Source organism: Narcine bancroftii, chromosome 6 (genome assembly GCF_036971445.1).
Source record: "Narcine bancroftii isolate sNarBan1 chromosome 6, sNarBan1.hap1, whole genome shotgun sequence".
NCBI classification, from domain to species: Eukaryota; Metazoa; Chordata; class Chondrichthyes; order Torpediniformes; family Narcinidae; genus Narcine; species Narcine bancroftii.
This window is the reverse complement of record NC_091474.1, coordinates 190,414,547-190,427,426: the sequence shown is the minus strand read 5'-3', so window position 1 is coordinate 190,427,426 and position 12,880 is coordinate 190,414,547. Positions and strand designations below refer to the sequence as shown.

Genomic DNA, 12,880 nt, shown 5'->3' with positions numbered 1-12,880 from the left:
TTACTGCACAATCCTTATGCTTCTCTAATACACACTTTAAACTTGGTAATCCAAATCAAAATGGCAGTTCTCGCAACAACCATTTGATCCTATTGATTTGAAAGGAACTGATATACTTCCAGTAGGTTAATATGACACAAATGCAGCCTGACAATTACGAATCTCCTGGTAAAAGCATGGGAAACTAGGTGCCACCAGTTAACTGCTATGGAAGGCTGTACTGCTGAACCTGTTAAAGAATCCCATCTTTCCATTCAGTGCTTCAGAACATGCAAATCGTAGAAGAACTGCTGGTCTTTAAGGTGATGATCTGGCTCAATGAGTTAAATCAGAAAATCAGCCTTTGAGGTTTCTATGCCACCATCCTGAGGGGCGCTGGACAAAATGGCGACTCCCTTCCTTCCTTACGGTCGTCAAAGTTAAAGAATTTCGTGTATGTTACATTCTAAATGTAGTACCATGATAATAATGGAATCTTTACCTTTTACCATACCAGTTGTCAAGGTTTTCCATCAGGGTCCAACAACATCCACAGAATGTGAAACCGGTATCTCAGGGTCAAAATCCTTTGGTCCATTGTTCTAACCTGAAATAGCCATATTTTGAATGACCTTAGGGGTTGCTTTATTTCTCTTGCTGCAGATGCAACCTGTCCTGCTGGGCATTTCCATATTTTCCTGTTGAGTTCATTTCTATGTTGCTGCAGGCAGTGGGGGTTTTTAGTAGGTTGATGATGAAGGCATGTCTATATATATATATATCAACACAATGCTGGTGAGGATTATGAAATAGATTGCACACATGTTGATTTCATAATCAATTTTATGACAAGAGCTAATGATTTAGCAGGAATATTTATTTTATTGTGTCACTGTCTTAACACTCTGCTATTAAGTATTAGACTGGCAACACTGGGTATTATCTATAATTGACAGCCAATGAATGTGTCCTGTGAGGAATTATTTACACTAATGCATCTAACTTTTAAACTACTTAAGTGATGCAGTAAAGCACATGTAGAGCTCTTTATGTTACCATGACAGGTAATTTAAAAATATGATATTACACTGATTCTTTGATTTCTGATTATTTGAAGTTGACAGGCAAATTGGCAGTGCAATTTATGAAAAGGGGAGAGGCAATGAAAGACATCATTAGTCATCTACAAAAGGACAAAATTACTGGATGCATGATTGCCAGTGGCATGGCATAAAAAGCCATTGGGGAATGGAGTTCATGGGGTCGTGGCAAAGTACTGTATTACATGAAGTACATAACAGAAATAGGAAGGGGTATTGGTCATAACGTTTGGCAATCAGAACTCGGTGCAGTGTGGGCTAGGTGATTTGGGTGAGCTAAACTGATTTGTGTGTAGTAAATGGAAGGCCAGCCAACAGTTGCGATTGATTAATTTGCTTTGATAAGAACAGGAGGTAGATAAATATTTTATTGGCAGCTGAATAATTTACTCATTGTGGTTGAATTTGTTTGTTTTTTAGGAATAATATTTTCTTTCCATTCAATCCATATTGGAAATCAATTAAGCATACAACTTCTTCTTTGGCTTGGCTTCGCGGATGAAGATTTATGGAGGGGTAATGTCCACGTCAGCTGCAGGCTCGTTTGTGGCTGACAAGTCCGATGCGGGACAAGCAGACACGGTTGCAGCGGTTGCAGGGGAAAATTGGTTGGTTGGGGTTGGGTGTTGGGTTTTTCCTCCTTTGTCTTTTGACAGTGAGGTGGGCTCTGCAGTCTTCTTCAAAGGAGGTTGCTGCCCGCCGAACTGTGAGGCGCCAAGATGCACGGTTTGAGGCGAAATCAACCCACTGGCGATGGTCAATGTGGCAGGCACCAAGAGATTTCTTTAGGCAGTCCTTGTACCTCTTCTTTGGTGCACCTCTGTCTCGGTGGCCAGTGGAGAGCTCGCCATATAACACGATCTTGGGAAAGCGATGGTCCTCCATTCTGGATACATGACCTACCCAGCGCAGTTTGATCTTCAGCAGCGTGGATTCGATGCTGCCGGCCTCTGCCATCTCGGTACTTCGATGTTGGAGATTAAGTCGCTCCAATGAATGTTGAGGATGGAGCAGAGACAATGCTGGTTGAAGCGTTCTAGGAGCCATAGGTGATGCCAGTAAAGGACCCATGATTCGGAGCCAAACAGGAGTGTGGGTATGTCAATGGCTCTGTATATGCTAATCTTTGTGAGGTTTTTCAGATGGTTGTTTTTCCAGACTATTTTGTGTAGTCTTCCAAAGGCGCTATTTGCCTTGGCGAATCTGTTGTCTATCTCGTTGTCGATCCTTGCATCCAATGAAATGGTGCAGCCGAGATAGGTAAACTGGTTGACCGTTTTGAGTTTTGTGTGCCCGATGGAGATGTGGGGGGGCTGGTAGTCATGGTGGGGAGCTGGCTGATGGAGGACCTCAGTTTTCTTCAGGCTGACTTCCAGGCCAAACATTTTGGCAGTTTCCGCAAGACAGGACGTCAAGCGCTGAAGAGCTGGCTCTGAATGGGCAACTAAAGCGGCATCGTCTGCAAAGAGTAGTTCACGGATAAGTTCTCTTGTGTCTTGGTGTGAGCTTGCAGGCGCCTCAGATTGAAGAGAATTCCATCCGTGCGGTACCGGATGTAAACAGCGTCTTCATTGTTGAGGTCTTTCATGGCTTGTTTCAGCATCATGCTGAAGAAGATTGAAAAGAGGGTTGGTGCGAGAATGCAGCCTTACTTCACGCCATTGTTAATGACCACCGGCTGGTTCGCTGCAAGCTCAACTTTCACTTCAAGCCAAAGTCCAGGAACAGTAAAGCCCCCAGAAAGAAGTTCAATGTTGGAAACTTGCAGTCAGACGAAGTGAGAGGAAACTTCAAGGCAAACCTCAAAGCAAAGCTCGAGGATGCAATCCGCCTCACGGACTCGTCCCCTGAAACCCTCTGGGATTAGCTGAAGACTGCCATACTGCAATCCACTGAAGAGGTATTGGGCTTGTCCTCCAGGAAAAACAAGGACTGGTTCGATGAAAACAACCAGGAAATTCAGGAGCTGCTGGCAAAGAAGCGAGCTGCCCACCAGGCACACCTTGCAAAGCCGTCCTGGCCAGAGAAGAAATGAGCCTTCCGTCGTGCATGCAGCCATCTTCAGCATACAACTTACAATGCAGTATTTGCCATGATTATGTTTATAAATAGGATTTGATTCTGATTTTGAAATTGTCAGTGAAATACATTAATAAGAACAACAGAAAGCATAGTTTCTTTAATATAATTACTTTGGGAACTTCAGTCTTTCTTTGAGCAATTTTCATTGATCTGCTTCTATAGGAAAAGCAAAATGTGTTCATCCTACTCACATCAGAGTGTGAGGTCCAGCCCTGAGAGTACCCGTCCATACTTAAGACCGCATCCCTCATTGTCTCTGCGATCCGGATCACGTCCTCTAGGTTTTCTCCCCTGTGCTCTAACAGGTGCTGCCTCACCTCATTCGATTGAACCCCGGCCACTTAGGCATCCTGAATGAGATCGTCTGTGATCTCTGCAGCAGTTTTGTCTGTGCAGGTACAGTCCCTGCCCAGTTCCCTTAGTGCTTGAATATAAGCTCTACAGGACTCACCGGGCTGTTGTCTCCTTGTAGCAAGTTTGTACCGAGCGTAGACCCTGTTCACCGGTCGCTCGAGAGCCCTTTCAGCACCTTCATGGCTGCGGCGTAAGTGGTCGCATCCTGGATGCTCTGGTAGACTCTCGGGATCACCATAGTCATCAATATTAGTAGTCGATGGCTGTCCTCTATCACGGCAGGGTCAAAGAGTTGTAAGTCTGTTTCGAATCACCTCACCCAACGCTTAAAGTCATTCGAGGCTGTAGCCGACTGTGGGTTGATGTCGAGGCATTCCAGCTGTAGCAAACGCTCCATCCCTTTCTAGTTAATAAAATTGTAGAGCACGTCAAAAGAATCAAAGGCTTGTTGATCCAAACCAAGGCTTTTATTAACTAGAAGACTGGAGTGTATCACGTGTAGGTCGAGCAGTCCAGAATGATCTGGTCTGGCTAGGAGCAACCCTTTAAGACCTGCCAGTAGACATGGCTACGCTCTCAGCCAATCACAGTCATCCTAAACCACAATCTATACATATACACATTGGTGATAGATCTGTACTATAACAAGTTGGATAAGCGAATTACCTTGTGAATGATACCTGTACCTTAAGGTGGTGATTTGACGAGACTTGGACTGTCCTTGAGAGACAGGGGTGGATAGAGCGAGGTAGATCTTTTTTTTTAAATAAATCATTTAGTAGAAAATTTACAAAATCTAAATCTAATGTTGCCTTGTGTTTGAATTGAAACTCATTGCCAAAGAATGTACTTTCTGCTAGCTAATTAGCTATTACAGGATAGATGTACTATTTCACTTAGAAGTCACTGCCAATAAATCAAAAACATCTATACATTGTGTCCATTCTCCAAATGAAGACCAGATTATCTCTCTGGACTTTTTCGATCAACGAGAACTTTCTGAGGTTTCACAGAGGCATCTGATTTGCTGTATTTTTGCGTACAATGATTTCAAACCTACCTCTCCCTTAGATTCTAACTGCTAAATATTTAATCCTGGTCCTTTATTAATTAGCTTGATTCGTAGTCAGATACTTAGTGTGCCGTTGTCATACCCACACTCCTGTTCGGCTCCAAATCATGGGTCCTCTACCGGCATCACCTACGGCTCCTAGAACGGTTCCACCAGCGTTGTCTCCGCTCCATCCTCAACATTCATTGGAGCGACTTCATCCCTAACGTCGAAGTACTCGAGATGGCAGAGGCCGACAGCATCGAGTCCACGCTGCTGAAGATCCAACTGCGCTGGGTGGGTCACGTCTCCAGAATGGAGAACCATCGCCTTCCCAAGATCGTGTTATATGGCGAACTCTCCACTGGCCACCGTGACAGAGGTGCCCAAGAGAAGAGGTAGAAGGACTGCCTAAAGAAAGCTCTTGGTGCCTGCCACATTGACCACCGCCAGTGGGCTGATATCGCCTCAAACCGTGCATCTTGGCGCCTCACAGTTCGGCGGGCAGCAACCTCCTTTGAAGAAGACCTCAGAGCCCACCTCACTGACAAAAGACAAAGGAGGAAAAACCCAACACCCAACCCCAACCAACCAATTTTCCCCTGCAACCGCTGCAACCGTGTCTGCCTGTCCCGCATCGGACTTGTCAGCCACAAACGAGCCTGCAGCTGACGTGGACATTTACCCCTCCATAAATCTTCATCTGCAAAACGAAGCCAAAGAAAGAAAGAAAGAATGGGAATTGAACAATTGCTTCTGTCAGGAATGCCTTTCTTAACAACGTGTTTTTTGAAGTGTAGTCAGATGTTGAAAATTCCAGTTATTAGACTTTGAATTTCTTTGAATACGGTAGTGAAAAAAATTTACAGATCTCTTCACTTAATCTGACTTTTATCTGGAGTTAATGTCTCCAGGATGAACATAGCCCCATGCACAAGCAATCTATTGCATTGGAAGATTCTGAGTTATTGATGTCAAGTATTAACATTTAAATTAGATTAGTTTATGAAAATATATAGAAAATATATTTTATTAATTACACTTTGAAATCATTTCGACTTTTGATAATTTGGCTCTGTGGTCTTCTTCAAAGGAGGTTGCTGCCCGCCGAACTGTGAGGCGCCAAGATGCACGGTTTGAGGCGATATCAGCCCACTAGCAGTGGTCAATGTGGCAGGCCCCAAGAGATTTCTTTAGGCAGTCCTTGTACCTCTTCTTTGGTGCACCTCTGTCACAGTGGCCAGTGGAGAGTTCGCCATATAACACGATCTTGGGAAGGCGATGGTCCTCCATTCTGGAGACGTGACCTACCCAGCGCAGTTGGATCTTCAGTAGTGTGGATTCGATGCTGTCGGAAAAGGAACAGCCATTGACCAAATAGTGTCGACAAATGGATTAGAACAACTCTGAGCATTTCTTAAACCATTGTATTCTCAGATTTTACTTTATCTGTTTAAATGGAGCAGCTGTGCACAAGTTTACCTCCTGTTTTATGGCATTATTTACAAAATTCAAGTGGGTAAAAAGCTTTAGAAAAAAAAGAATGCTTTAATCCTTTCTACATGTTAGGATGACTGAGCTCAAGTTCAACAATGAGCAAATGTATGAGCAAAGCTCCCTTTTAACAGCATGAGCAATAGAACCTCATATTAATCTCTTAATTATAATTTTGACCTCATCAGTTAAAACCACATGATTTCTGACTGGAATTGGAATTTTGATTTCTAAACGGTCTTATTTGTTTGCAGTTTACTAAGGATTGCTGGCCTTGGTATTATTTTTAATGATTGTTGCAGGAATACTTGTTATATAACAAAATACTCTCTAATTCTTACATATTTTTAATGAGATCATTGATTAATGTTTTAAGTCATGGGCTTTTGATCCCACTTATGTTATTAGATGCCTAACTTCAAGTGTGCTGAATTGCTTTGTTGCACTTGAGGTCAATGTATCGCAAACACAAAAAAAAATTAGTTTAATTTCCAGTACACTTAATATGGAAGTATATTGTTTCATTTAATGCAAAATAGAATAAGTTATTGAGATTAATGAATTTCAATAAATAATCAAGTTATTAATTCTGGTCAAATTTAATGAACTTTGCTTTCAATTAATTAATTTGTGGAAAAAATTAGGTCAGCAGTAATCAGTTAATTATTCCTCATCTTGGTGCTAATTATGCATTGAAATGTCAAAAACGCAACTGAAAAAATGTGCTTGATCTTTTCAGTGCATAGTCGAAGGAATAATTTTGTTTTGGTAATTTTGAGAGGGAAGGCTGGAAGTTGAAGTTAATAACATATGGGAAATTTGGAAACATTTTTTACTAATAGGAAGAGTTCTTCATGATTCTTCACCTATCTGCGAATGATAGGGATAACAGGAAATGAATTTTTATATTGTAGGGGAAAAGTGGCACTGATCCAGTGGACAATGAAATTTACAGAGGATGATAATCCCTTCTGTGAAAACATATGGGTCAGGTTGCAAAAATCAGGCACCAGTTGAGGTAGAGAGGATCCTTCTTCAAAGCTGGCAGTTGCTAGTGTTAGCTGAATAACGATCCGAGCACGTTTGAGCCATGAGAAGAACAAGTGGAAACAAATGTTTTGTGGTGACTCTGAGACAGAAATTGTCGAGCAGTCGATCGTGGTTGAATGAGCAAAACATTTTGAGGTGACTGAGGATTCTTCTCCAGTGATAAGAACAAGAAATGCATAATCTCAAGGAAATTGACAGTTAATCAGTTAAGACCAGTTAACTTACTAAACTGTAGGTCTTTAGGATGTGCAAAAAAAACCCAGAGCACCTGGAGGAAATCCACACAGAGAAAGATCTTTTCTAATAGCATATAATGTTTTATAAAAAAAATCATTACTTTACATTAGAGCACAAAACCTTAGACTCCACTGCTTTCACAACCAGCTGCTCCACATTCAGTAATGATTCTACACATATTTCCAGATATCTGTCCAAAATTATTTGGCTCACATATTTTACATCAGTAGAAGGGCAGACTACAAATCTAGGTCTGAAACTTCTAATCAATTCCTAATGATGCTCAGATTGCTGTTTAGTAGCATCTTGAAATGTGCAAAGTAGTTTTTAGAGGCCTGTTAACAAGTTGCTGCACATGAAGCTGCGAAACAAAATAGGAGCCCATGGTATTACAGGAAAGAAACTAGCAAGGATGAAAGATTTGATGGCTGGTAGAAGAAAAAGAGTGGGTATCAAGGGGGTCGGGGAGTTTTTCTGACTGGCTGCCGGTGACTCATGGTGTTCCGCAGGGGTCACTGTAGGGTCCGCTACTTTTCTCATTATATGCTGATCATCTGAATGACAGAATTGAAGACTTTAAGACCAAATTTTTAGATGATATGAAGATAGGTGGAGGGTGAGTAGTGTGGAGGAAGGAGAGAGACTGCAGAGAACTTGGAAAGGCTGGGAAAGTTGGTAAAGAAGTGCTAAATGGGATACAGTATAGGGAAGTGTATGGTCATGCACTTTGGTAGAAATAATAAAGGAGACTATTTTCTAAATGGGTAGAGAATTCAGAAGCGGTAGTCAAAAGAGATTTCTGGTATAGGATTCCCCAAAGCGGTGTTTCTCAACCTTTTCTTTCCACTCACATACCACTTTAAGTATTCCCTATGACACTGGTGCTCTTTGATTAGTAAGGGATTGCTTAAGGTGTTATGTGAGTGGAAAGAAAAAGGTTGAAAACCACTGTTTTAATTGTACCTAATTGACTCGTTATGTGCACTGTTTCATAACTCCAAAGGAAATGGACCAATGTCAATTTTTCTTAACCAAAATATTTCAGTAACAATCGGGTCTAGAGCAGTGGTTCTCAGCCTTCCTTTCCCACTCACATACCACCTAAGCAATCCCTTACTAATCACAGAGTACTTATGGCATAGGGATTACTTAAAGTGGTATGTGAGTGGAAAGAAAAAGGCTGAGAACCACTGCCCTAAAGGTCAACTTCCAGGTCGAGTTGGTAGTATGCAAGGAAAATGGCATAGCAGTTAGCGCACTGCTGTTACAGCACCGGGCAGTCTGGACCGGAGTTCAAATCCCACACTGTCTGTAAGGAGTTTGTATGTTCTTCCCATGTCTGCGTGGGTTTTCCCTGGGGGTGTCCGGTTTTCTCCCACCATTTGAAATGTACTAAGGTGTTGGTTAATTGGGTGGCGCAGGCTGAAAAGGCCTGTTACCGTGCTGTATTGAGAGAACTTGAATATAAGAGCAAAGATTTAATGGTGAGGCTTTATAAGATGGTCAGACCACATTTCAAGCATTATGAGCAATTTTTAGGCCCATATTCAAAGAAGAATGTCCTGGCATTGGAGAAGGTTCAGAGGAAGTTTACAAGAACATTCCCTGGAGTGAGGTGGTAAACACGTGAGGAGCTATTGATGGCTTTGGTCCTAAATTCACTAAAGTTTAAAAGGATGAGGGAGAATCTCACTGAAACTTACAGAATCTTAGAAGAGATGGATAGAGTGGATGTGGAGAAAATATTTACATCAGTGGGGCAGTTTAGGACCAGAGGGCACTGTCTCAAAATAAAAGGACATCCCTTTCGAACAGAACAGAGGATAAATTACTTCAGCCAGAGGGTGTGAGTGTGTGGAATTCATTGTTACATATGGCTATGGATGCAAAGTTACTGGGTATACTTAAAGTGAAGATTGATAAGTTCTTCTTAAGGAATGGTGCCAAAGGTAATGTGGAAATGGAAGGAGGATGGGGTTGAGCCAAAAAAAATCCACCATGATTTGAATGGTGGAGTAGACTCGACAGACCAAATAGCCTTACTCTGCTCCTATATCTTATGGTTTTAAGGGAATCAAGAAACAGGGTAAGAACAGACATTCCCATTTTTCATGGGAGGAACAGACAAGCTACTGATGTGTGACATTAGGGCTAATGATTTAGGGATTGAACAAGTTGCTTTTAAAAATGGCAAGTTATGCTGTAATAACGTTGATTTTTTTTATTGAGGTTACAAATCAACAAGTAATTACAGGATAAAATTTCATCTATAGTATTGAAGCCTTTTATTTCATTTGAGCTTAATATACAGGAAGAACATCAACACAATTTTAAAATAGATACTAAAGCCAAATTACAAACCTCAGGGAATTGATGAGATTCCACAAGATAGCTTTGGCAAGAAAAAAGTATGAAATGGATGAAACCTTTTGCTTGGATTGAAATTGGTTAGGAGGTGAGAGAGAGAATTGTATGGCAGATTTATAGAGTGTGAAAGATGATGTCAAGGGATTTTTTTGGTAAAAACAATGCTGGAGAAACTCAGCAGGTCAAACACTGCTTTTTAAAAAAATTTAGACATACGGTACAACTCCTATTATCTGAATTCAGATTATCCAAAATCCTCAGTTATCTGAAAGTTTTTTGGACCCCTAAGTAACATCTGTTCGGCTCCAAATTTTTTTAAATGGATAATTGATGATTTCAGAAAAATCAGAAATCCTCATTTATCTGAAAAATTTTGAAGCCGAAATGATGTCATTTTTCGCCTCTGAAATTTTTTGGATAAATGAGGATATCCGAAACTATCAGAAATCCTCAGTTATCTGAATTTTTTTTCGGAGGTGAACTGATGTCACAGGTTGAAAAAAAAATTGCAATTTTTGAAAAATCTTTGAGTAGAATTTTGAGTTTTTGGTGTTGGATTTATCTTATTTTGTTCATTATTTTTTTGATGAGGATTTAACATTTCATGCCTAAAAGCCTTCCCTTGTTGTTTGTTGTTGTTTAAACATTGTAACAAGTGATTTTCTATTACTACTGATCAGTTGTTAAAAAAAATTACCAGTTATCCAAAAATATCGTTTATCTGAAATAGGCCTGGTCCTGACCATTTTGGATAATCGGAGTTGTACTATACAATACAGTAACAGGCCCTTTTAGTCTACAACCACGTACCGCCCAATTACACCCAAATGACAGACAATCCCAGTAATTTTTTTTTGAATGATGAGAGGAAACCAGAGAACCCAGAGGAAACCCACTCAGGCACAAGGAGAATGTAAAAACTCTTTACAGACAGCACAGGATTTAAACCCGGTCGCTGGCACTGTAACAGGTTTGTGCTACCTACTACATTAACCGTGCTGCTTGTAGTAATCGAGATACATAACCAATTTTCTGGCTTAAGCCCTTCATCAAAGCTCAATTTCTTTTAGCCCATTTTTTCCTTTTTACAAAGATGTAGACAAACAAATATCTTTATCCAAGTTTATAGATCATGTAGGAAATGACAGTACAGCTGGAAAGTTCTACATATTATCCACCGTCCAAGGATAAAAATAAACTATTGGATCAAGACCACCTACAAAGCTCGATAGTATTTGATTTATGTGGCCTTTACCTCTAAAGCATTTCTATTTTTTAGATAACTCAATGGGAAGTAATCATTTCCAGCTTAATACCAGACTGGGAAAATTTTGGAGCTGTCTCGTTTTCATCAAATAAGATTGCTTAACATGGCAGTGTTTCTTTGATGGGATAAATGTAAATTGGGAAGGAATTCCTTCATGCCACTGCAGACAGTTAATGAGTGAGATCTGTAATGTGTAATTTATGATTTTAATTTTGGGAGTCTAAATGCTTTATTTAATTATAGTATTGAAAGATGCGCAAGTGATGCTCTTTAAAGCATGTTGGGATTAGTTGACATTCCAAGATCATTTTGTACTGTGAAATTTGACATTTTAACTTCTGAATGGCTGATCAAATGGCTTCAATCATGATTTGTTGGCAGTAAAAGAATGCTAAGAAATTCAATATTTCTCTACAGCTCGAGTTGGATTTATGATTGGTTATGATTCAAAAATTACCAAATATAAGTCTAAATAGATCCTGAGTTGCAGAATGCAGATATTCCAAGTCCACTGGATGCCAGCCCTGAAAGAAGGAAATACTGGATTTGGAAAAAAATCAGGAGAGCAAAGGTGAGCGTAAGCAGGTATCTATGGGCACCACAGAAATATCTCCCAGTACATCTGGACCCCAAATGCCTGAATTCCTGAATGTGTCCATTCCTTCCTTGAGGTCAGAGGTTTCAAATGCATACCATTTTTTCACATGTGCAGACAACCTAACACTGAACATAAGACCATACATAAGAAACAGGAGCAGGAGTAGGTCATCTGACCCGTCGAGCCTGCTCCACCGTTGAATGTGATCATGGCTAATCTGATCAGCTCATCTCCACCTACCTGCCTTTTCCCCATATTCCCTTAATTCACTAGCTTCACCTGAGCACCCAATTTTGTTTTGAAGGCATCATCTAAACCACACACGTCAAACTCTGGCCCGCGGGCCAAATTTGGCCCGCGATATAATTATATTTGGCCCGCAAGATCATATTAAATATATATTAGAGTTGGCCGGCTGGCTGCCGCGCCAGTATAGCGCATGCCCACTGAAGGTGAAAATGAAGACGCCGGAGGTGTGGAGGGATCTCAGAGTCCCGAATCCCGGGGAGCGGAGCGCCGCACTCAGCCCGCCCGGCTCCCGGACACACAGACGCGTCTGGAGTTGGGGACCATCCTTGCTGGGTCTGCGCTTCAGCGGCGACGCCGGACCGAACGTCTCGTTGGCGATGCCTTCTCCCTCGCTCCGTGCGCGGCGGACCCTGCCTCCTGCTCCTTTTGTTGGAGACGAGCCCGGCGCCGTGAGATCGCAGTTTAATCCCTCTCCAACCATGGGAGGGGGGTGGGAGCAACGCGCTCTTCTTAGCCAATTCCTCCACCGCCCCGGACGCCGGTGTTTCAATGGGGGGTTCGGTTGCCTTCGTCAGGCGACCGACCTGTTGGTCCAAGACAAGGGGAGAGCGTACAAACTCCACACAGACAGCACCTGAACTCGGGTGAACGTGGAGCTGCGACCCCACATTCCACATCAGGACTGTGTGTAAGATTGGGAGCAGTGAGACGGAAGCTTATTTTGTTCCTGTGATTTAAGCCTTTCTTGGGGTGGGTGGGGTCCTTCTCTGACCACTTGCCTAACAATTAACCTAATCAGATGTAGAGTTACCACAATACAACAGTTCTCAACCTTTTTCTTTCCACTCGCGTCCCTGTTCCATTGGTGCTCTGTGATTGCTTAAGGTGGTCTGTGGGTGGAAAGAAAACGTTTGAAGACCACTGCTTTAATCATCCCTCATTGACTCGTCATGTGCACGGTTTCAGAATGCTAAAGGAAATGGGCCAGTGACAATGACAATGACAATGAAAGGGTTTATCCAAAACTATTATTAAACATTTATTTTAATAAG

At 41.6% G+C, this 12,880-nt stretch overlaps 1 protein-coding gene across 20 annotated transcripts in view; it reads left to right on the top strand.

Moving 5' to 3' along the window:
• Window positions 1–12,880, top strand: part of bach2b (BTB and CNC homology 1, basic leucine zipper transcription factor 2b) — a 328,595-nt gene that overhangs the window by 156,208 nt on the left and 159,507 nt on the right. For 4 of the 20 annotated variants that reach the window (XM_069887073.1, XM_069887067.1, XM_069887070.1 and 1 more), the window contains exon 5: window positions 11,399–11,552. The exons of the other annotated variants lie outside the window; for them this stretch is intronic. The gene's annotated coding sequence lies outside the window, so the exon portion shown is untranslated. The remainder of the gene's footprint in view (window positions 1–11,398; window positions 11,553–12,880) is intronic. 20 annotated transcript variants of the gene reach the window in all.